The sequence below is a fragment of the Tupaia chinensis genome, unplaced genomic scaffold, assembly GCF_000334495.1.
Source record: "Tupaia chinensis unplaced genomic scaffold, TupChi_1.0 Scaffold000001_1, whole genome shotgun sequence".
NCBI lineage: Eukaryota > Metazoa > Chordata > Mammalia > Scandentia > Tupaiidae > Tupaia > Tupaia belangeri.
The window spans coordinates 3,509,573-3,534,431 of NW_006159427.1; the positions used below are offsets into that span (position 1 = coordinate 3,509,573).

General features: G+C 38.3%; 1 protein-coding gene and 1 pseudogene across 1 annotated transcript in view; one reads left to right on the plus strand and one right to left on the minus strand.

The window, feature by feature from the left end:
- The window catches only part of GPR158 (G protein-coupled receptor 158), a 483,854-nt gene that overhangs the window by 304,739 nt on the left and 154,256 nt on the right, over positions 1–24,859 (plus strand). The window lies entirely within an intron of this gene.
- LOC102476779 (interleukin-13 receptor subunit alpha-2 pseudogene) lies at positions 21,826–23,055 on the minus strand (annotated as a pseudogene).

Sequence of the window (24,859 nt, forward strand, 5' to 3'; positions counted from 1 at the left end):
GCTCTTCCTTGGCTATGCACTATGCTTCCCTGACAGGTGTTTCTATACCTATTTCAGCTGGTGACTAGAATATCAGGTGTTGGCCACACCAGGGTAACCGGTTTTACTGCTTTTGACTCTCTTAACTTGGAGTTTGCCCTATTTCTTTGGATTTCATTCCAAGAGCTTCACTTTTCTGACTACTAGGTTCTGGCTGGCCTATTTGGACACTGTATTATGAAACACTCACTGCTAGTAAGGGACTGCTGTTTATAATAAAGTCTGATATGCTTGGGTTGGGTGGTGTCACTCACATTCATTAGCAATTACTTTCAGAAACTCCTGGGAAACCTTTTAAAATTAGGATGGGGACCAGCAGATGGCATAATGGTTATGTTGCTGGACTCCCACATAATCAACCACAGTTCGAATCTCGGATTTGGCAGCTTAAAACTCACATGTGTGTGTGCGTGCACATGCGTGTGTGTGTGTATGCATGCTCAAAATCCTGAGAGGGGAATGGAGGAGAAGGGATTGCAGTGTAGCCATCCCCTGATGGTAATTTTTTGCTTTCTGTTTCATTGTCTCTCCAGCTAGTGTACGTGCCCTTGTAGCTAAAATCTCTCAGAGAAAAAAAAAAATAGTAAAAGTAAGATGAACAGACTCCTTCTTATGGGTCTCCATGCATGTATAATTTTTTGGTTTGTTCTGAGTGTGTGGTATGCTTCCAATACTGGGAACCACTGACTTTTAACCTTAAAATTCTCTTTTATAAAACTGGAGGTAAAACCTAAATTCAGTTCTCATCTGGGGCAGCAAAAATGAGATTTACTTTATTAAATTTTTGCTTGCCACAGTTACATACAACTTAAAGCTTTTAGATATTGTTTATCTTTTTGACTTTCCAAATATGCTTAAAATAAAACAAAGGGCGTGTGTACTCTTTGAGAGCAGTGAACTTCATAGACACTGAGGCATGGAGAGAGAAGGGCAGTGTGAACTGTTCAGGATTCACTCAGTGAAATTAAATTTCTGAACAGTTCATCCAAGACCACAAAATAGGTAAAAGGGAATTTTATTCAAAAACATCTATGAGTATAGAGGGCACAACTGTGAAAGCTGAATATGAAAGAAATCATACATGGAGGAAACCCTTGATTAAATTGCATGAAGTGACAGAGAGGCGATAAAAGCTGCCCAAACAAGAATGGAGTTTTAGGTGTTTTTGTTATTGTTTTGGTTTTTCCCACTGTTGACAATAATAAGTAAAAACAGAATGACACTTGCCTTAAAGGTACCGAGCAGTTAGACACAATAACGAATGAACCAACAGTGCAGAAGTAGTGGCTCACCAGTGAGAGTAAGTATGGAAAATAAGCCAAAAGATAAGACTACTTAAGACAGATGTAACAAAAACAGGCAGCAGGTGAGAATCACTTACAAATAATAGAAGCAGCTGGAGTTCAGTTGAACCTGACACTCCTTTCTCCTGTTATCTCCTGTTATCTTCTCCTGTTATCTTCTCCTGGGCAATCTCAGTCATTTCCTCTGCTCTCCAGAACCAGCTCTCAACTGCCTAACTGGCAGCTCTGCTTATATTGTATATCAATATGACATTTCTAAAAGCAACTTCTGGGTCTTTTCCTGCCAAACCCTCTTCTTTTCTTCTTCTGTCTCAGTGAAGCCATCACCGTGTATGAGATTGGTTAGAACCACAGCAGCATTGCTAACATGTTGCTCCCTCAGTCTCCATAGTCAGTTCACTACCAGAGTCCTCTTAATTTTTCACTTTCAACTCAAGTCTTTTTCTTTGTTCCCACCACCACCATCCTTGTTCAAGATACTGTCTATTCTTTTGATTTTTATAGTGTCTTCTGCATTCATCTGTTGCTTCAAAATCTTTTCTCTCCTACAGCCAGAGAAATCTTTAATAAATTTAGCTTTTTACCATATCAGTGCTAGTCCCTCCTCTTTAAAACCTTTTGGTGACCTTCCACTGCTATAACGTAGAGGCCAGAATCCTAAACTGTACTTAAGAACCAATATGAATGGCATTAACTCTCTCTACAGCTTTAGTGCTGACCTCTCTCTCCTCCCTTTTTGTATTCCAGTCATGTCCTTCTTTCACTTGAAGAGACTTGTGCTCCAGGGATAGAATGCCAACTGATCCCTGGATTTGGAATGCTGTCACTTCTCTTTCTCTATCACCACCCATACCTAATCAGCTCATTTTTTTTTTCCTTCATATTTTTCAGATTTCAATTTTTTTATCACTTTCAATAAAGCCTTCCCTAAGCCCTCAGTCCTGGTCAGATTTCTTTCTCTATACATCTTACTGCGATTCTGGATAGTTTTGCTGTAGGCTCAGGGTTTCTGAACCTCTGCACCATTCACATTCCAGACTAGGTGGCTGTTGTGGAGAGTCATCCTGGGCACTGGAAGTTGCATCCCTGGCATTTACTAACTCCTCCACTATCCATGCAAGTTGTGGCAATGGTAAAATTAGTAAATTAAATTAAATTAAATAATCATAGAAAAAAAAAAAGAGGTGGAGTGTGTGTTAAATGAAAAAATAGGGGGAAAAACCACCAGCAAGGAATAATTTTACTACTTGGTTCTAATTCCCAAACTTCATTCTTTCTTTCCTGCCCAGAACTCTGTCTGGAAATATTTCACAATTTCACAGCAGCATAACCTTGATTTAGAATTAGAAAATATATATCATGCAATATATGCCTCTGGTTCACTACCGAAAGACTCCAGATCATTGAGCTTCTGAAGGAAGAGACTCAGTTTGTCTGTATCATTAAATAGGTACAGGTTTGAATCCATTCACATTCTTTATATAGTTATTTGACACCTTGGCATTAACTATCTGGGGCAAAACTATATCTACACCATAGCTCATGCTTAAGTTCAAAATGGAGATAGAGTACAAAGCCTTCTTAGATGTAATAGGAGTACATTCTATGCCTTTGGCGAGGTGTTTTCTCTAAGCTCCAGGTAACTAGTAAAAAAGGGAACATAAAAACATGAATAATGAATGAGAAAGTAGATAAGAATGGAGATACAGGGACCAGCAGTTAGCATAATGGCTATGTCACTGGATTCCCATGTAGTCAACCGTGGTTTGCATCCTGCACCCCAGTGGCTTAGAACTCACACCGTGCGCATGTGCGTGTGTGCCCAAGATCCCGAGAGGAGAATGGAGGAGAAGGGATTGCAGCGTGGCCATCCCCCCTGGGGTGTGATTTCTCGCTTTCTGTCTGCCTGTCTCCGGCTGGCTGGCTGGCAAAAGCTACAAGAAAAAACTCTAATAAAAAAAAAAAAAAAAAAGAATGGAGATACAGAGGAAGTAACACTTTTGTCTAAAGAAAAACATCAGGAATGTCTTCCCAGAAAAGGTGACATCTGAACTGTATTGAGGTGCATCAGAGTTTTCTAGATGTAGAACAACATTTGAAAAAGCATTGGGATTAATTAAACCATATTCGAAAAATGCTCAGAGCTGGAAGGAGCACAGCCTGTAGTTCACAGAGTGTTTGAGATGAAGGTGGAATGACTAATAGGGGCTAGAACACAAAGCACAGAGCTAAATAGTTTTGATTTGCGTACAGCAAATCATCACAGAAATTTAGAAGGGAAGTGACATGGTTAAATTTGTATTTTAGAGAAATCATTCTGGCTGAATGTGGAAGGTATCCTAGTGTGCGTGAGACTGGAAGAATAGAGACCAGAGATCTGTTAAAATAGTTTCCAAGAGAAATAATGAAAAACATGATTCAAGGTAGCAACATTGGAGGTGAAAATAAAGGGAATGGTTTCTAAAGACCATTAGGAAGTAGAAGTGGTGACAAGAGAAATAGAGAAGAGACTTGTGACCCTCTGGTTTCCAGTTTGATTCTCTGCATGCATTGTGAAGCCATTAACAAGGAGAGGAGATTTAGAAGGAACAGGTTTGAATGGAAAGAGGTGAGTTTGGTTTTGGATTACTGATGTTCATTCATTCATTCATGAATAGAGGTCAAAACTAAAAACAGATCTGAGTTATCATGATGGGGTGGTAACCGATACTTTGAGAATGAAAGAGATTCCTCAGGAAAATCATGTGAATAGAGAAAGAATCCAATTAGTGTCACCAAGGAAAGGTTTAACTAAGAAGACTGTTGCTCAGAGTGTTATCCAAAACTCGAATCACCTGAGGAATTTGTTATTTAAGATTAAGAAAGAGAAAATAAATTATTTTTATGTCCACTTGCATTATTTTATTGTGCTGGTATCAGAACTAGTGTTGTAATCCCTTAAAATAAGTACTCAGTTCTATTTATAGCTCTTTTATGAGTAAGAAAGTCACAAAATCTTTGTCAAATTTGCAAGTCTTTGAGAACAGCCTTCCTGATAAGTGCTTTCAGACCACAGGCATATGGTGGGAGAGTTCTTGCTTCCAAATGCAGTGATTGGAAGATAGGAGAGTTTGAAGATAGTTTAGATAGGTTTTTGAGCTGACTTAGCATTAATGAATCCATTCTGTTTTAATGACTATCTTTATTTTATTCTCTTGAGAGCATACTTTGTCCATGGCTTTCTATACGTATCTGTTTCAGAACTTCTCGCATTTTATCTGGCATATGGGCCATTCATGTTAATGACTAAAAGTGTGATTATGGTCATTTCAGTTAACTAAACCAGGAACATTCTGTTTAATTATTTCATGGTTGACTTGCTCGAATCAAGTTCTAGTCTACTTACTTGTTTTATTGAGTTACTAATAAAATTTGTCTACCAGAACAAGTTGTAAGCAGCTAGGTAATATGAATAGATTCTGATATGAATTGATCTGAGTGTTCATCAACAAATAGTAACTTTTTTCTGTATCAGTCATAATACAAATCAGCAACCTTTGTGTATTTGTAGTGACATTTTTTTTCTGTGTTTTTTGGATTTTTTTTTTCATGATAGCATATATGCATGCATGAGAGAGAGAGAGAGAAGCAACCTTGACAGGGTTTTGTCATGCCAGGGGTCTCTATCCTCAACCTTCCAGCTCTTCAGGAACCTGAGTACCCAGTATGTTTTTTAGGCTTACCTGGAATACAAACCTCAGTTGATCATGCGACTTCCATATAGGACTGCAGTATGCTATGGACCTGTAGTGATATTTTAAATCAGCAGATAAGGAAATTAGTCCAGTAAAAATCTTCTGTTAGTTTTTATTTTATTTTATTTTATTTTATTTATTTATTTATTTTTTTGAGAGCTTTTTGCTGTAGGTTGTATGATCTTGCTGGAGAAACAGAGAGGGAGGGAGGAAAGGAGGGAGGGAGGGAGGGGGGGGAGAGAGAGAGAGAGAGAGAGAGAGAGAGAGAAATCATCCCCCAGGGGGGATGGCCACATCTCAGTCCTTTCTCCTCCATTCTCCTCTCGGTATTTTGGGTACACACACACACACACACACACACACACACACGCCTGGCATGAGTTTTAAGCCACAGGTTTCCAGGACTTGAACCACAGTCAACTACATGGGAGTCCAGCGATATTACCATTACTCCATCTGCTGGTCCTGATCTTCTGTCAGTTTTAATCATGGTAAATGGAGTTTTTGCTTCCTTGTTTTTATGGTGCCCTTCTGGAAAAAAAGGCCTTATTTGAGGCCAGGAAAAAAGAATAACTAACTTACAAACTGAAAGGTCATAAAAAATGTTATTTTGGGGTCAGCAAGTGGCTTGCTGGGTAAGGCACTGGACCTTCACATAGTCTACCATGGTTCAAGTCCTGAACCTGGTGGCTTGCTTTCCCTCTCTGGTCAAATTAAAAAATAATAATAATGAATAAAATTGAATAAATGATTATTACCAAAAATGATATTTTGAATTTAAACATAAGTGACATGTATTAGCAAAAATTTATAACACAATTGAACTAAAAGGTTTAGTGAATGACAGAATTGTTTATGCCTAAGGAAAACAGAATTCAAATTTAACAATAGATTTACAGACATGATTTCATAAAGAATTTTTTATGGGGAATCAGCAGTTAGCATAATGACTTTGTCGCTGGACTCCCACGTAGTCAACCGCGGTTTGTGACCCGGACCCGGTGGCTTAAAACTCATGACGGGCGCGTGTGTGTGAGTGCCCAAGATCCCGAGAGGAGAATGTAAGAGAAGGGATTGAAGCGTGACCATCCCCCCTGGGGGGTGATTTCTCACTTTCTGTCTCTATGTCTCTCTCTGTCTGGTGAGCACACACGCCCTATAGTGAAAATCTCTCCAAAAAAAAAAAAATTTTTTTTATGTATGGTGAGAAATGAGCATAGATAATATATTTTATATAATCATGGAATATAAAATTCTATATGCTGTATATAGCACATTCTTTGTAAAGATTTTGGGACCAGCAGTTGGTTTAATGCCTATGTCACTGGACTCCCACATAGTTGACCATGGTTCGAGTCCCGACCTGGTGGCTTAAACTCACACTGGGCGCATGTGCGTGTGTGCCCAGGATCTCGAGAGGAGAATGGAGGAGAAGGGATTGTGGTGTGGCCATCCCCCCTGGGGGGTGATTTCTCACTTTCTGTCTCTCTGTCTCTCTCTGTTTTTCTGGTGAGCGCACATGCCCTATTGCAAAAGTGTCTCCAAAAAAAGAAAAAAAATAGATTTATTTAATTTTATTTATTTTTATTTTTTCATTTGACCAAAGAGAGACAGAGAGAGAGAGTGAGAATAGGAAAGTGAGAAAGCAAACCACCACATCTAGGACTTGAACAATGGTTGACCATGTGGGAATCTAGTGCCTTACCACCATACCACCTGCTGCCCCCATATGGCTATTCTTAAAGAAATGAATTTAAATTGAATTTTTTAAAAAAATTGTTAGTTTCTTCCATGAGAGAGGAAGACAAAAAGAGAGAGCAAAAGAGTGAGACTGAAAGAAAGATAGGTGCCTCCACCAAGGTCTTCATTACACAGTCCCACCCTCAGACTCTGCCAGCTGTTATTATGGTCATGTGCATGCATACGAGGCATGCACAGGGATACCTCAGAATGAGAACCCAGAACCTTTCCATATGGCCTGAGCATTGGGGAGTGTTTTCTGCTGTGTCACAACTGACCTAAATTAAATTTTCAATTGTTTTTAAATTAAAGTAGCAGATATTAATGTAATGAAGTTTGACCAAAGACACAGATTCATAAGTGGTGGAGCCAGAGCAAACCAAGGTCATAAAGAGTGCAAAGCTTACACATTTAGTCACCACCCTTTGTGTGGCTCTCTTAGTCTTTCATGGAGTGTAGCTAGAGAACTCTGGACTCTTTTTTTTTTATTATTATTATTATTATTATTATTATTATTTTAATTTGACCAGGAAGAGACAGAGAGGGAGAGAGAGAGAAGGTGAGAAAGCAAGCCCCCAGCTCCAGAACTTGAACTGTGGTCAACTATGCGGGAGCATCCAGTGCCTTAACCACCACACCACCTGCTGGTCCCAAAGGATTCTTTTATTTTAATTAATTAATTAATTAATTAATTTTAATTTGACCAGAGAGGGATAGAATGAGTGAAAGAGAGGGAAAGTGAGAAAGCAAGCCACCAGGTCTAGGACTTGAACCTCAGTCAGCCATGTGGGAGTCCAGCACCCTTAATGTGGACTCTTTTTCTTTTTTAAGAATTACTTTATTTAACTTCATTCATTCATTCATTTATTTATATTTGACCAGAGAGGGACAGAGTGAGAGAGAAGGGAAAGTGAGCAAGCAAGCTGCCAGGTCTGGGACCTGGACTGTGGTCGGCCACGTGAGAGTCCAACACTCTTAACCACCATGCTACCTGCCAGCCTCCCTTTTTGTTAACTTTTTGCTCCTTTTTTTGTAACAAGTGCTTTCTTCCTTCTTTCAAAGTAATCAAATAGATATAAGTAAACAAGAAGTATAGAAATGTCTTTGACTTAAGTGTAGACTTAAATGTATATGCAAATTGAAAGTCAAAATGCAAAAGATACCAGAAAATTATGTAAGATAGGTTTACTTGCTTGATAAGTCTTTCAAATGTAAATTGGTGGTCCAACTTTATGATATTTAAAGGGTAATAAGAGGTCTATTGACTTTTCTCTTTAACTACTTTTGTGAAAGGTTTTAAATCCTTTCTTGTTATTTATTTTATAGAAATATAATTTATATGCAGTAAAATATATTATTTTTTTTAAAGTTTTTGCCTTAGGGCACATGCACTCCTAGAGAGGCAGGGAGAGAAAGTGAGAGGGAAAGTGCAAAATCACCCCCCTCTCCATCAGGGCAATGACCATGCCGCAATCCCTCTCCTTTATTCTCTTTCTGGGATTTTGGGCACATATGTGCACACACACCTGGTGTGAGTTTCAAGCCACTGGATCTGGGACTGAAACCATGGCCGGCCTTGTGGAAGTCCAGTACCTTAACCACTACACCACCTGTTGGTCTCAAAATATATTAATGTACAATGCAGTGAGTTTGATAAATGCATACACCCTTGTGCACACTTCTGTATAGATGTAGAAATTTCTGTTAGCCCCAGAAAATTCCTGCTTGCTTCTTCAAGTCAATCCCTATAACCAGAGATGACCTCCACTAACCAGAGAAGACCACTGTCTAGATTTCTGTTAACTAACAATTAGTTTTGTCTGTTCTAGAGCTTCATACTAAGGGAATAATGCTGTATATTCCATTTTGTGTCTGATTTCTTTAATATATAGTTTTAGAGACCTATCTAGGTTGTACATGTAAGTACTTCCCCCCTTTATTGCTAATAGTATTTCATTGTATGAATATCATATAATTTGCACATTCTTTTTTATTTTTATTTTTCTTATCATCATAATCTTCTTTATATTATATTGGATTACATATAACTTTACAGTGTATTACAATGCTTTTTCAAAAGGGAATGCCATGGATGTCAGTCAATACACAGACTTTAATCTCCCCGCTTCATCATTCAATATCTTTTCTATGTTTTTACAAAAAATTACTATTATTATTCTAATTACTTGTTAAAACAGTCAATCACTATTTCTCGTTTCGCTTGTAAAAAGACTTTACCCATCATGAAATACTTCTCAGACCAATCCAGTTGAGAATACTGCACATGTCATCATCATCAGGTAATAAACCATATCTGTTTCTCATTAACGTCCTGCCTCTCTATTGTTCTCTTGCTATCTTTCTCTATCCTCTTTTCTTTACCTCCCCCATTCCACACTGTCCTATTCTCGTTAAGTACCTTCACTGCTTTTATGTCCTCCATTTTTTGCTCTCTACCATAGAGTGCGGATAGTTGGTATATACTGAGTGGACACATACAATATCTTTCTTTCATAGCCTGGCTTACTTCACTCAGCAATAGATCCTCCATATCTGACCACTTTGTATCAAATGCCAGGGTCTTGTTATTTTTTATGGCCGAGTAGTATTTCATAGAGTATATATACCACACTTTTCCAATCCATTCATCAGTTTGTGGACATTTAGGTTGGTTCCATGTCTTGGCAATTGTGAATAATGCTGCAATAAACATTGATGTGCAAGCACTTTTCTGACTGAGCGTTCTCCTGTCTTTTGGGTAAATACCCAGAAGTGGGATTGCTGGATCAAATGGTAGTTCTATTTGTAGATCTTTGAGGAACCTCCATATTGTTCTCCACAGTGGTTGAACTAGTTTACATTCCCACCAACAGTGTAGGAGGGTTCCCTTTTCACCACATCCCCGCCAACACTTATCACTTTTTATATTCTTAATCTTTGCCATTCTGACAGGGGTTAGGTGGTATCTCATTGTGGTTTTTATCTGCATCTCCCTTATGATGAGGGATGTTGAGCATTTCCTCATATGCTTTTTGGCTGTTCGTATGTCTTCCTTAGAGAGACTTTTGTTCAGCTCACTTTCCCATCTTTTAATCGGGTTAATCATTTTTTTTCGCATAAGGCACTTGAGTTCCCTATGTATTCTCGTTATCAGTCCCTTGTCTGAGGCATATTTAACAAAAATATTTTCCCATTCTGAGGGTTGTCGGTTCACACTTGTTACTGTGTCCTTTGCTGTGCAGAAACTTCTTAGTCTAATATAGTCCCACTTGTCTATTTTAGGGATTATTGCCTGTGCTTTGGGAGTCTTATTTAAGAAGTCTTTGCCTACTCCAATGTCTCCCAGAGTTTCCCCAGCATTTTCCACAAGTAGTTTTATTGTCTGAGGTCTTAGGTTCAGATCTTTGATCCATTTTGAGTTGACTGTTGTTAATGGTGAAAGATGGGGGTTCAGTTTCATCTTTCTGCAGGTGGATACCCAGTTTTTCCAGCACCATTTACTAAAGAGGTTTTCCTTTTCCCAATGGATTGACTGATATCCTTTGTCAAAGATCAGTTGGCTATAAGCTTTGGGAGTTATTTCTGGGGTCTCTATTCTCTTCCATTGGTCCACATGTCTGTTTTTATGCCAATACCATGCTGTTTTGATGACCACAGCTTTATAGTATATCTTGGGATCAGGGAGTGATATGCCTCCTACTCCATTCTTCTTACGCAGGATTGCTTTTGCAATACGAGGTCTTTTATGGTTCCAGACAAATTCTATAATTGTCTTTTCTAGATCTCTGAAGAATATCTCTGGTATTTTGATTGGAATTGCATTAAACATGTAGATTAATTTGGGTAGAATTGCCATTTTGATTATGTTAATTCTACCAATCCAGGAGCATGGGATGTCCTTCCACTTTTTTATGTCACTTTCAATGTCTTTTTTAAGATTCTCGTAGTTTTCTTTATAAAGGTCTTTGACTTTCTTAGTTAGGTTTATCCCTAGATATCTTATACATCTTGTGGCTACGGTGAAAGGGATTCCTTTCTTCAGCTCTGCTTCATTCAACTTGTTGTTCATAAATAGAAATGCTATAGATTTTTGGATATTGATTTTGTATCCTGCCACCTTACTGTATTCACTTATTACTTCAAGCAGTTTTTTCATGGATACCTTTGGGTCTTCTAAGTATACCATCATGTCATCTGCAAATAAAGATATTTTCAACTCTTCTTTGCCTATTCGAATGCCTTTAATACTGTTCTCTTCTCTGATTGCAATAGCTAAGACTTCCAGTACTATATTAAAGAGCAGTGGAGAAAGTGGGCAGCCTTGCCTAGTACCTGTTTTCAGAGGAAAAGCTTTCAGCTTTTCCCCATTCAGTATAATATTAGCTGTAGGTTTTTCATAGATTGCTTTTATTGTGTTCAGAAATGACCCTTCTATACCAATCTTACTGAGAGTCTTAATCATAAAAGGATGTTGTATTTTATCAAACGCTTTCTCCGCATCAATTGAGATGATCATATGGTTTTTATCTTTCTTTCTGTTAATGTGGTGTATTACATTTATGGTCTTGCGTATATTGAACCACCCTTGCATCCCTGGTATAAAGCCTACCTGGTCGTGATGAATGATCTTTGTTATATGTTGTTGGATACGATTTGCGAGTATCTTGTTGAGAATTTTCGCATCTATATTCATCAATGATATTGGTCTGTAGTTTTCCTTTTTTGTCATATCCTTATCTGTTTTGGGGATGAGGATGATGGAGGCTTCATAAAATGAATTTGGAAGGTTTCCTTCCTTTTGAATCTTTAGAAATAATTTTAGTAAGATAGGGGTTAATTCTTCCTTGAAAGTTTTGTAGAATTCACAAGTGAAGCCATCTGGGCCTGGGCTTTTCTTTGTTGGGAGATTATTAATTACTGATTCAATCTCCTGGCTTGTTATAGGTCTATTCAGATTCTCTATGTCTTCCTGATCCAATCTTGGTAGTTTATATGCATCCAGGAATTTGTCCATCTCCTCCAGGTTATCTTGTTTGTTGGCGTAAAGTCGCTCATAGTATCCTCTAATGATATTATGTATTTCTGCTATGTCCGTGGTAATATTGCCTGTTTCATCACATATTTGATTAATCTGGTTTCTTTCTTTCTTCTTCTTGATCAGTCTAGCCAATGGAGTATCAATCTTGTTGATCTTTTCAAAGAACCAGCTTTTGCTTTCATTTATTTTCTGTATGGTTCGTTTATTTTCTATTTCATTTATTTCTGCTCGAACCTTTATTATTTCTTTTCGCCTGGCATTTTGGGGGTTCGTTTGTTGTTGTTTTTCCAGTTCTCTGAGGCATGATGATAAGTTATCTACTTGCCATCTTTCCATCCTTTTCTTATGTGCACTAATTGCTATGAATTTCCCTCTTATGACTGCTTTTGCTGTGTCCCATAGGTTCTGGACACTTGTGTCCTCATTATCATTTGTTTCCATAAATTTGTTTATTTCAGCCTTAATTTCTTCAGTAGTGAAGAAGTCATTCAGAAGTAGGTTGTTCAGTTTCCATGTGTTCGTGTGTTTTCGGGGTTGTTTCTTGAAATTAATCTTGAGTTTAATTCCATCATGGTCAGAGAAGATGCTGGGTACAGTTTCTATGCCTTTGAATCTGTAAAGGCTTGATTTGTGTCCTAATATATGATCTATCTTTGAAAAGGTTCCATGTCGGGGTGAGAAAAATGTATATGTTGTGGATGTAGGGTGGAAAGTTCTATAGATATCTGTCAAGCCCATTCCATTTATAGTATCATTTAAGTCCTGTATCTCTCTATTTATTTTCTGTCTAGAAGATCTGTCTATAGGAGATAACGGGGTGTTGAGATCTCCAACAATTATAGTATTTTTCCCTATGTCTCCTTTTAGCTCCAGCAGTCTTTCCTTCACATATTTAGGCGCACCTGAGTTGGGTGCGTAGATATTTATAAGGGTTATATCTTCTTGCTGGATTACCCCATCTACTATTATATAATGCCCTTCTTTGTCTCTTCTTACAGTCTTTGTTTTAAAATCTATTTTGTCTGAGATCAATATCGCTACTCCAGCCTTTTTCTGATTTCCATTTGCATGGAATATCTTTTTCCAGCCCTTGACTTTTAGTCTATGTATATCTTTATCCATAAAGTGAGTTTCTTGTAGGCAACAGATAGAGGGTTTCTGTTTTCTTATCCATTCAGCTAGTCTATGTCTCTTAACTGGGGAATTTAATCCATTGACATTCAATGTAATTATCGATATTTCCATACCTGATCCTATCATTAAGTGAGCCATTTTCTTAGTTGTTTTTTGTTCTCGTATAACTGTCTCTGATTTTTTAGTTTTCCTGGTATAGTACTCCCTTCAAAACCTCTTGAAGAGCTGGTCTGGTGTTGGTAAATTCCTTCAAATTTTGTTGATGTGCCTTGGAGAGGATCTTCTTGGGTTGATTCTACTCGGGGTCCTATGTATTTCTTGGGTCTGGATATTTGAATGCCTTTCTAGATTTGGAAAGTTTTCTTCCAGGATTTCATGGAATAAATTATCTAGGCCCTTATTATTTTCTTCCTCTTCTGGAATACCAATTGTCCAGATGTTGGGGCGCTTGATGGTATCTAGTATTCCTCATATATTATCCTCATTTTTCATGGTTGTTTTCTCAATCTTCTTGATACTTTTTTCTAGGTCGGATGTTTTGTCTTCTGTGTTAGAGATTCGATCTGCCTGGTCTAACCTACTTTTAATACTTTCAAGGGAGGCTTTGATTTCCTGTATCACATTCTTCAATCCTAGAAATTCCATCTGGTTCTTGTTTAAGGTATCCATTTCTTCTTTCAAGTCATTAAAGGATTTCCTCATCTCCTAGAGATCTTTGTCTCTTTTCCATCTCAGTTAGTTTGGTCATTACAAATATTATGAATTCCTTATCAGACATGTCCATGACGTCCATTGTACTGACTGTTGGGTGATGTAGGCTTGATGATTTCCCTTGAGGGAGAGGCCTTTTTGTTGGTTGCTCATATTTCTTGAGCCTCTGCAATTGTTCCTAGTCGTCAGGTAATCTATATGTTGCTTCCTAACTTATTTAAGGTATCTCTGAGTGTTAAAGGTTGTACAGGATTAGAAAATTGATAATTTCTCTTATGGTTGGCCTACCTGTTGCTCACAATTACCATTAACTGTTGCCACTAGTCCTGGATGGCCCAAAGTCCTCCCTGTTTCTAAGGAGTGGTGAGCCTCCAACTGACCTAATAAGCAACAGGTCAAGAGCAAAGAAACACAAAACGAAACAAGGAAATCACATGGCGCACGCTATTCAAATCACCAAAATACAGAGAGTCCAAAGGCTAGTGGGAAAGGGCCAGAGGATGAGTGAGAGGACCAGGTTGGTTGGGCCTGCAGCCTCAGTCTGCCTGGTGTCCTGAACTACTGGCTGGCTCCATCCGGTTTGCGGGTGGGGTGTGGTGGGAGTTAGCCTTAAAGTCCCAGACAACCAACCTGGGGTCCATGGAGGAGGAACAGTGGGGATGCGAGAAGGTTCAGAGGGGTCAGGCCTGTAGCCTCAGTCCGCCTGATGCCTGGAACTACTGCCACATTCTTTTTTCTATTAGTTGGATATTTGGATTGTTTTCCTTTTGATCTATTTTAAATAAAGTTACTATAGCATTGTTGTAAAAATATTTTCGTGTTGAAAATTTTTTTTCTTTTAGGAAAATACCTAGGAATAATGTATCTTCATCATGGGGCAGATGAGTGTCACACTTGATCATAAACTTACAAACCATTTTCCAAAGTGGTTTTACCATTTTAAATTCCCATTTCATAGTCAGCAATGATGGCTGTAATGCTATGTTTCTTGATGCTAAAGCCACATGAAACAGTCCCAGGGTTCATATCCCAAGGCTTCACTTTATATGCATTCATTTGAGATCTTGACTAACTAGGGTTTAGGGTGAATTTTGGCAACCTGTTGGGAGTGTTTACCCACCCTGGCTCCACTAAGAAATGAACCATTAAACCTGAAAAAACAATTCCCATTTTTATATTCTCATTGCTAATGAATGAAATTCTACTTGTTCTAAATCCTCTCCTACTTTTGGTAGTATTAACCTCATTATTTTAACGATTTTAGAAGATATCTCTTTGTAGCTTTAATCTGTTGATTGTTCAGTGAGATTCAAGTTTTAAACTATTCTATTTTGTAAAAGTAATTCAAACATACTTTAAAAAATTTAGAAAACACTGACATTTTTAAGTAATTTCAAAATTTAGCATTTTGATATAAAATATTTATGTATGGGAGCCAGCAGTTGGTATAGTGGTTAAGGCACTCGTCTCCCCAGTAGCTGACCGCAGTTTGGGTCTTGCACCCAGTGGCTTGAAAATCATGCTGGGCATGTGTGTGTGTGTTCCCAAAATCCTGAGAGGAGAATGAAGGAGAAAGGATTGTGGTGTGGCCATGCCTCTTGGTGGGAGATTTCTCACTTTTTGTCTCTCTGTCTCTGGTGAGTGCACATACCCTATAGCAAAAACCTCTCTCTCAAAAATTTCATTTAGGGGACCAGCAGTTAGCGTAATGGCTATGTCGCTGGACTCCCATGTAGTCGACCATGGTTCGCGTCCCGGACCCAAAGGTTTAAAACTCATGCCAGGCGCGTTTGTGTGCATGCCCAAGATCCCGGGAGGAGACTGGAGGAGAAGGGATTGCAGTGTAGCCATCCCCCCTGTGGGGTGATTTCTCACTTTCTATCTCTCTGTCTCTGTCTTTCGGGTAAGCGCACGTGCCCTATAGCAAAAACCTCTCCAAAAAAAAAAAAATTTCATTTATGTAAACTATAATCATGTACTTTTTAGTAATTAAATGCATCTCCAAATCTTGAATTTTATGAAATCATATTACTATACCATGTAGTGTATAATAACTCACTTAACATTTGTCACCTTTTTCAGATGCAGATTGTTTCTAACTTTCCCCAGCATGAATAATGCTGTGCATAAAGCATTCTTATAAAGAAATCTTGGGACCAGCAGTTAGCGTAATGGCTATGTCGCTGGACTCCCACATAGTCGACCGTGGTTCGTGTCCCGGACTTGGTGGCTTAAACTCTCGCCGAGTGGGTGTGCCTGCATGCCCAAGATCCCGAGAGGAAAATGGAGGAGAAGGAGAAGGGATTGCGGCATGGCCATCCCCCCTGGGCGGTGATTTCTTGCTTTCTATCTCTCCCCCTCTCTGTCTGGCAAGTCACGCGCCCCTATAGCAAAAAAAAAAACAAAAAAAAAACACCTCTTAAAAAAAAAATAGAAATCTTGTGTATGATTCTGCGTATTTTCTTTGGATGACTTCCTGCCAGGTCATGATAAAATTGTCTCTACTCTTTAAGGCTTTTATTTCTTTTCTTTTTTCTTTTTTCTTTTTTTAAGAGTGAAAGTGAATTATTAAGGAGAGTATGTAGAGCAGACTCAGCTCCAGAAGTAGAGCAGCCGCATGAGGGGAGACAGGGGAATAGGTTCATTCCCTCCATCTTGAGGAAGGGGAGAACTATTACCTGGAAGGAAAGGTAGCAGGGCAGTCCATTTATTTTTTCTTATATTATTTTATTTTATAGGAATTCTAGAATGATGTAAAGTCCCAGTGTTGACATCAGGGGTCCTGTCTTGTTCCTGCCTTTGTGAAGAATGCATGCTTCACTGGTTAGCAAGGCTTGGCAGTTTGTTTATGGTAGATGGTCTTTCTGTGAGGGAAGGTAATCCTTACAAACGCTGCTTTCAACATTAAATTCAGCTGTGGCAAGTGTACCATTCAAGGAAGTGCTGTGTGTACAATGAGCATAAAGCACAGGAAACCTTGTCCAATTTGGGTATTTCAGAAAAGTCTTCCTAGGAAAGAAAACAGTGCTTACCAGGGATTGGAAGTGGAAGATGGGGTATTGGGCACATGTTGGTCAAAGGACATCAGGAGATCTATTTTACAACATGGTGGCTATAGTTAATAACAATGTATCATACACATGTAAATTGCTGAGAGAGTAGGTTGATTGATTGATTGGTTGATTGATTGATTGATTGATATCCTCTATGAGCAAGCAGAGAGAAAAAGAGACAGACAGACAGACAGTACCTCTAACAGGTTCACTGCACCACAATCCCCCCCAGCCTTCAACCCAGCCAGTCCTGCATCATGAACACATGTGTGCTCTGTGTACCCAGGGAGCTCTCTTGACTTGAACTGGGAACCTCCCCAGGTGATATTGCCTTGCAAAGTATTGTGTTTTACTGCTGTACTACTGTCTAAACCCAAGAGTAAATTTTAAAGGTTCTTAATAAACACACACAAATAAGTATGTGAGGTAGCACATAAACTAATGAGCTCAATGTAACTAATCAATGTATGCATATATCAAAACAACATGTTGTACATCATAGATATACATAAGGTTTTTTCATGGCTAAATTTTTTTAGGGGTTTTTGCCATAGGGCCTGTGCATTTGCTGAAGAGAGAGAGAGAGAGAGAGAGAGAGAGAGAGAGAGATACAGGTGAAAGGGAAAGTGAAAAATCATCTCCGGGAGGATGGCCACACCACAATCCCTCCCTTCTCAATTCTCTTCCTAGGATGTTGGGCATGCATACACATGCATCCGGCATGAGTTTCTTAGAGAGTTTTTTTTTTTTTTTTTTTGCTATAGGGCTCATGTGCTCTCCAAAAAGACAGAGACGGAGACAGAGAGCAAGAAATCACCCCTCCAGGGAGTATGGTCATGCCACAATCCCTTCTCCTCCATTCTCCTCTCAGGATCTTAGGCACGTACTCACACGTGCCCAGCATGAGTTTAAGCCACCAGGTCTGAGACTTGAACTGCAGTCGACTACATGGGAGTCCAGTGACATAGCCATTACGCTAACTGCTGGTCCCCTGGCGTGAGTTTCTAGCCACTGGGGCCAGGACTCAAACTGCAGATGGCCATGTGGGAATCCAGCGACATAACCACTATCCATCTGCAGGCCTTTCAACTAAATTTTTAAAAATTAATACATCCAGTTGTAGAGTGTGATTTTCTGACATACTGTATGTTTTCATAAAATATCAGTAAAATGTGACTTACTACATGAAATAGTGCTGAGAAAACTGAGAATGAGTGAAAAGAAATAAATAATCAAAAATATAAAAGTTTTCCCTGAAATTCTCATGCCTATCACCTTGTCTTTTACCCAATAGGCACTCAAAAAAACAGCTTTCATGTAATAATTCAATGAGACTAAAGCCTGGGAAGCAAACTAATGTTACCCAGGAGGGAGGGAGGAAAGGAGGTGAGGAACAGGGTCCAAGATGTGGAACAACTCCATTTGGAGAGCTGAAGCATGAACGCTATGACCAGGGGCACCTTCTACCAAAAGAAGCTGTATTGGGCAGGGCCTGCTCCCTCTCTCCAGGATTTTATTTTTTTTTTTTAAAGAGAGATTTTTGCTATAGGGTGCATGTACTCATCAGAGAGACAGAGAAATAGAAAGCAAGAAATCACCCCCCAGAGGGGATGTCCATGCCGCAATCTCTTCTCCATTCTACTCTCTGGACTTTGGGTATGCACGCACACATGCTTGGTATGAGTTTTAAACCAGACTTGAAACATGATTAATTACGTGGGAGTCCAGCAATGTAACCATTACGCCATCTGCTAGTCCCGCTCCAGGGTTTTGATTGTAGCTTCACAGAACATGATTACTTTGGTAGTAAATACCCTCTTTTCTTTGCTTTTTCATGCTTTCTCATCTTAAATTTCACTTTGACAGACATTGACATTGTGATTCTTTTTGGTTTTTCTTTTACATAATCTTTGTTAATTCCCTTCTTTCTGGATTTTGAAAATTTTCCTTTTCTTCCTACCTCCAATTATCTTTCTTCCCTTTCCCATAAATATTTATTAAGTTCTTACCACATGCCAAGCCCTAGAGACAACTTTTGAGTGCCTTTCCTCCTAAAGCTGGTTGTTAAGTCTCCTATAAATAGATTCTACTTTGATAGTGTTTTGTTGCTTTTGACCTAAACTGAAAGTATCTGTCTCCTTTCATTCATTTCTTTCTCTGTCTTCTTTCTTCCCTTTCTTTGCTGGCATTAGATTTTTAGTCAATTTCTGCACAGATAATAAATGCATTGTTTTTGTAAAAGCACATGAAGAAAAATATAAAACAATATGTAAAAGTTCTTCTGTTTCTCCCACTTCTAATCTTACCAGCGAATATCTACCTGCAAGGGTTGTGGAGATGTGTGTATACTCTTATACCTTCCACTAATAAAGATTTTAAAAAACTATTTCTCAAAAATCTTTGGAACTTTTTTCCTACCTATACCTGTGTCTTTCTCATTTTTTTGAATAGCTACATAATGTCCCATCATATATGAACCATATTTATATTCTCTGCTCTTGACTGATATTCCGACAGTTTCAGCTTTTTCACCAGGTGCATTGGTAAACATTCTTGTGCATATATTTTTGTGTAAACATATAAATTGTACTTTGGGATAAACTCCCTAGAAGTAGAGTTGTTGATACAATCAAGGGTACACTTAAAATTTTGACGAATATTTCAAAGTTGCCTCTCCAGAGGCTTTATCAGTTTGTATTTGTATCAGTATAAAAGTGTCCATTTCCTAGCATTCTAACAAGTGAGCGAAATTGGTCTTGAAACCTTTTCAGTCTCATGGATTAAAAATTTAAAAAACTGATTGACTAAAGGATATAGAAACACAGTAAATAGATGTGAATACCAGATATAGTGTGTGTGAAAGAGTAGAGTCTAAGGAAGGACATTTAGAAGCATTAATGGAACAAAGATGTGGTATTATGTATTGAAGATAATTTATAGTTTAATCAACTGGACTAGGGAGAAATGTTCACATGTTTAAATATGCACTTTGGGAAACAGCAGTTGGTGTAATGGCTATGTTGCTGGCCTCCCATGTAGTCGACCATGGTTTGAATCCCAGAACTGGTGGCTTAAACTCACACCGGGCGCATGTGCATGTGTGCCCAAGATTTTGAGAGGAGAATGGAGGAGAAGGGATTGTGGTGTGGCCATCCCCATTGGGGTTGATTTCTCCCTTTCTGCCTCTCTGTCTCTCTCTGTCTTTCTGGCGAGCACACACGCCTGATAGCAAAAACCTCTGGGAAAAAAAATGCATTTTGTAAGCTAAATAATGTGATTGAATTTTTTTAAGAGGCTTTTGCTATAGGGCGTGTGCGCTCACCAGACAGACATAGAGAGACAGAGAGACAGAAAGTGAGAAATCACCCCCCAGAGGGGATGGCCATGCCGCAATCCCTTCTCCTCCATTCTCCTCTCAGGATCTTGGGCATGCACGCACATGCGCCTGGCATGAGTTTAAGTCACCAGGTCCGGGACTCGAACCATGGTCGACTATGTGGGAGTCCAGTGACATAGCCATTATGCTAACTGCTGGTCCCAATGTGATTGAATTTATAAAATAAAATGAAATTAAAACAATTTTTTTAAAAAGATCTCTCTCTCCTTTTAGATATTTGGGTGCTCCTGTGTTAGGTGCATAGATATTTATTAGTGTTATATCTTCTTGATGGATTAACCCTTTAACTACAATATAGTGCCCTTCTTTGTCTCTTCGAACCATTTTTGTTTCAGTGGCAAAGCACTCACTAGCTTTCCAAGCGAACCTAGATCCACATGGAAGATCGCAGGTTCAATGTTTCCTCTCCAACCTGTTTTTTTTTGTTTTGTTTTTTTTTGTGTTTTTGTTTTTGTTTTTTTTTTTTTGTTTGTGCCCATGAGTCTAACTAGCCAGGAAGGTGGGGATACTAGACTGGGGGCTGGAGGGGTTATGGCATGAGATCCTATTGAGTGTGTATGTGTCTCTCTGTCTCCCTCTCTCTTTCTGTGTCTCATTCTCATGGCAGAAACTATATTTTAAAAATGAAATAATACATTTTTAACTTACATTTCCCAATTGTGAAGATAAGCAATTTTCCACATTTTTTCTTTGACTTGTATTGCTGCTTTGAATTCCCTGTTCACAGCAGAATTGTGGTTTCCTGTTCTATATGTATCTTTATATTCAGTAAGAGGTTAATAAAGGGTGCTTCAGGAGCCACTATCCAAATGCTGTTATAAATGGCAGCTTTATAAAATTGGATTTTGAAAGTGCTAGGGGCAAAGTTGAATTACACCATTGTGTAATGTCAGTTTTATCAAATTTCCTTGGGCAAGTTTTTTGACCTCTCTAAACCTCAGGCTTCTCATTTATGAAGTGGGGAAAATAATCGTACATTCTGTTTTTTGTGAGGATTAAATGTTTGCATGAGGGTTATTAAATGTGAAGTACTTCGAATAATGGCTGTTAGAAAAATTTAGTTGTCGTCATCCTTATTATCATTGTTGCTCACTTACTATCACATTTACTACTAACAGTTTGTTAAAGTGAGAAGGTACTTTTGACTGGGAAAAGTTCCACTGAATAGCTGAACTAGCAGTGCAGGATATACTTCCTGATTTGTTTTACCCAGTACAGTGGTTCTAGATTTAGTTCCTTTTTCTCCAAGTTGGCTTTTTAACTCCTAGAGCTTATGTGTTTATATCTCATTTATGGTCTTCCAAAAGCAGCCAAGAAAAAAACATAAAACTATAGTAAATGGAGTGTATACATGGAGGTAGAAGAGAACTGCTGTACTGGACTTACAAGTAGTAGCCACCCAACGTAACATGAAGCCTCTAACATCATGAAAGCTGTATTTCAAAGGCAAAGTTCTTATACATGCTTCTCCTTCAAAGAAAGAAGGGGAAGGAAATCTACTCATTTAAATTGCCTTCAATAAAGGCTTAGGGGATTTTACTGAGGCCCACATGTGTGTAATAGTAGAATTCTTTTTTTTTTTTTTTGAGAGTTTGAGCGCTGTATTTAAATACAACAATAATCCTTAAAAGACATATTCAACATTTAAAGAAAAATTTCATTTGAATGAGACTCATTTAACATTGGGCCATGTGACTGGAAATTTGTAGGTCAACACATTGTCTCTTGAGGAAAAACTTCCTTCCTTGTATGAAAAACCATTTTCAATAAAGCTTTTTGCTTATGAAAAATCAGACAAGTTATTGACAAAACAAATAATGAGACAAAAGCGAATGGTATCAAGAAAAATACCAAAGTTTCCTTCCACATGTTACCTTTCCAGCATTGTTTCTCACTCCAATCACTCCAAATTCCTTCATCTGAGCAATCAATATTCACTTTGCTTCTTACTGAAAAGCATAATTGTTGGCTTTCATTTGAGGTTCTTGTGATATACATTTCATTTTCCACTGTTGTCGTCAGCCAGGTAGTATCATCTTCTGTAAACTCAATTTCATAAATGAAACACCTTTCTGGAATGGGTCCTGTAGGTATGCTCTATTTTAGGTTAACTTCATCTGAATTCTTCATAGAAAGACTAAGATAACCTGGTGGCAACGGTTTAACTATATTTTGAAGCTGAAAAATGAAATAGCTGGCTCAGATAGTCATGGATTCTGATGATCCATTAACACAGATAGAGAAATTTTTATAGTCCGATGATTCCAAGTAGGGAAACTTGCATCCGATATTTTTTCCACTAGCCTTGATGTAATCAACACATTGTAATGTATAATCCAGGTCCTCATACCAGTAAAACAAGTTGTAATTGTTATCAGAATTTGTATCCATGCCAGGTTTCCAAGAACAGAGTAAATATTGCCAATTGTAATATACACAATCCATATCCTGAATTTTAGTTTCCATATTTCCTTGTAGTGATGTCCAGTAAGTAGCTTATGTCCATGAACTTTGAACTTCTGATCCATTTGTGCATTGTCCTGGCAAAATTGTGTGTATCCTTGCTTCAATGCCCTTGTTAAGATCAAATCCATCTTTGCAATATAGATTCTTAGTAATAATGGTCTTCCATCTTTCACTATCAATGTTTTGATATTTTAACTCATATTCTACTGGACAATCCTTAAAATCATCCATAGAAAGTGGAGGTTGCCATTGCAAATACAGATAACCTAAATATCCGGGATCCACTATCTCAAAATCCTGAGGAGGATTAACTTTTATCTCGATATTTGAAGACAACGTAGAGCCTAATGCTGTGCAAATAATGAAGATACATAGGCATCTGATATCCAAACACATGAAAGCCATTTCTCCAAGACTTAATACCTTGAAATCTCCTCTCTGTGTCCTGAAAAGGGAGAGCACCTTCAGGTGGAGGTGGTTTAGGGGCCAATAGTAGAATTCTTCTCTCTCTCTCTCTCTCTCTCTCTCTCTCTCTTTCTTTCTTTCTTTCTTTCTTTCCTTCTTTCTTTCTTTCTTTCTTTTTCTTTTCTTTGCTACAAAGCATGTACACTCACCAGAGAGAAAGAGAGAGGAAAAATGACAAATCACCTCTCAGGGGGATGGCCAGGCTGTAATTCCTTCTCTTCCATTCTCCCCTCAGGAGTTTTGGGCATACATGCATGTGCCCGGTAGGATTTTCAAACTGCTGGGTCCAGGATTTGATTCATGTAGTCAGCTATGTGGGATCCAGCACCTTAACTGCTATGCTATCTGCTGGCTCAATTTACTCTTTTTTTTTTTTTTTTTTGGAGAGGTTTTTGCTATAGGGCATGTGTGCTTGCCAGAAAGACAGAGAGAGACAGAGAGACAGAAAGTGAGAAATCACCCCCCCAGGGAGGATGACCATGCTACCATCCCTTCTACTCCATTCTCCTCTGGAGATTTGGGCGTGCACGCACATGCACTAGGCATGAGATTAAACCACCGAGTCCAGGACTCAACCGCGGTCGACTACATGGGAGTCCAGCGACAGCCATCATGCTAACTGCTGGTCCCAATTTATTCTTTTTTAAGAAGAAAATTAATTGACAAATAAAGATCATATGTATTTTCCAAGTATATGGTATAGTGATTAACACAGTCAAATTAATTGACATACTCACCACTCATACACTACATTAGGTTCCCAGAATGTGTTCTCCTTTTAAATGAGAGTTTCTACTTTTTGGTTTACATCTTTTCATATCCCTCACCCCCAGCATTTGACTGGCAGTTACCATTTTACCCTGTTTCTATGAATTTCATTTTTTTTTAATATTTCAGTATTTATCTTTCTTTGGTTTATTTAATTTAGCATAAAAACCTCCAAGTTCAATAATGTTGCAAATGACAAGATTTCCTTCCTTTTAAAGATTTGGTAATATTTTATTGTGTATATGTATCACATTTTCTTTATTCATTTGTCTATTGAAGATTACTTAAGGTGATTCTATATCATTTATTTACTTATTTTTATTTACATTTTTTAATACATTCAATCACATTATTTATAGCTTACAAGGTGATCATTTCAATATATGAACATTTTTTCCGGTCGAGTTAATCAAAATATAACACTACCTCCCTGTCTCAACAATACTGTCTTTGTATCCCTCCTCCAAATGTTCCTCCTCAGGCCCCACTCCTCCACACACACCACACCTGGCATTCACATCCATCTCCTGTGTTTGTACATCCTTTATCCCGTCAGTTTCAGTTATAGAGTGTGGACATTCGGTATATATTTAGTGGGGACATACAGTGTCTCTCCTTCATAGCCTGGCTTGCTTCACTCAGCAGTAAATCTTCCATATTCTTCCACTTTCTGTTAAAAGCCAGGGTTTTGGTGTTCTTAATGTCTGAATAGTATTCCATAGAGTGTATGTGCCACAGTTTTTCAATCTATTCAGCCATACGGGAGCATTTGGGTTGATTCCATGTCATAGCAATCGTGAAAAGTGCCACAATAAATATTGATGTGCAAGCACTTTTCCAATGAGAAATTCTTCTCTCCTTTGGGTAAATGCTAAGAAATGGGATTGCTGGGTCATATGGCAGTTCTATTTGTAGATTTTTCATTAATCTCCAAATGGTTCTCCACAGTGGTTGGACTAGTTTACATTCCCACCAGTGGTGTAAGAGAGTTCCCCTTTCACCACACCCCC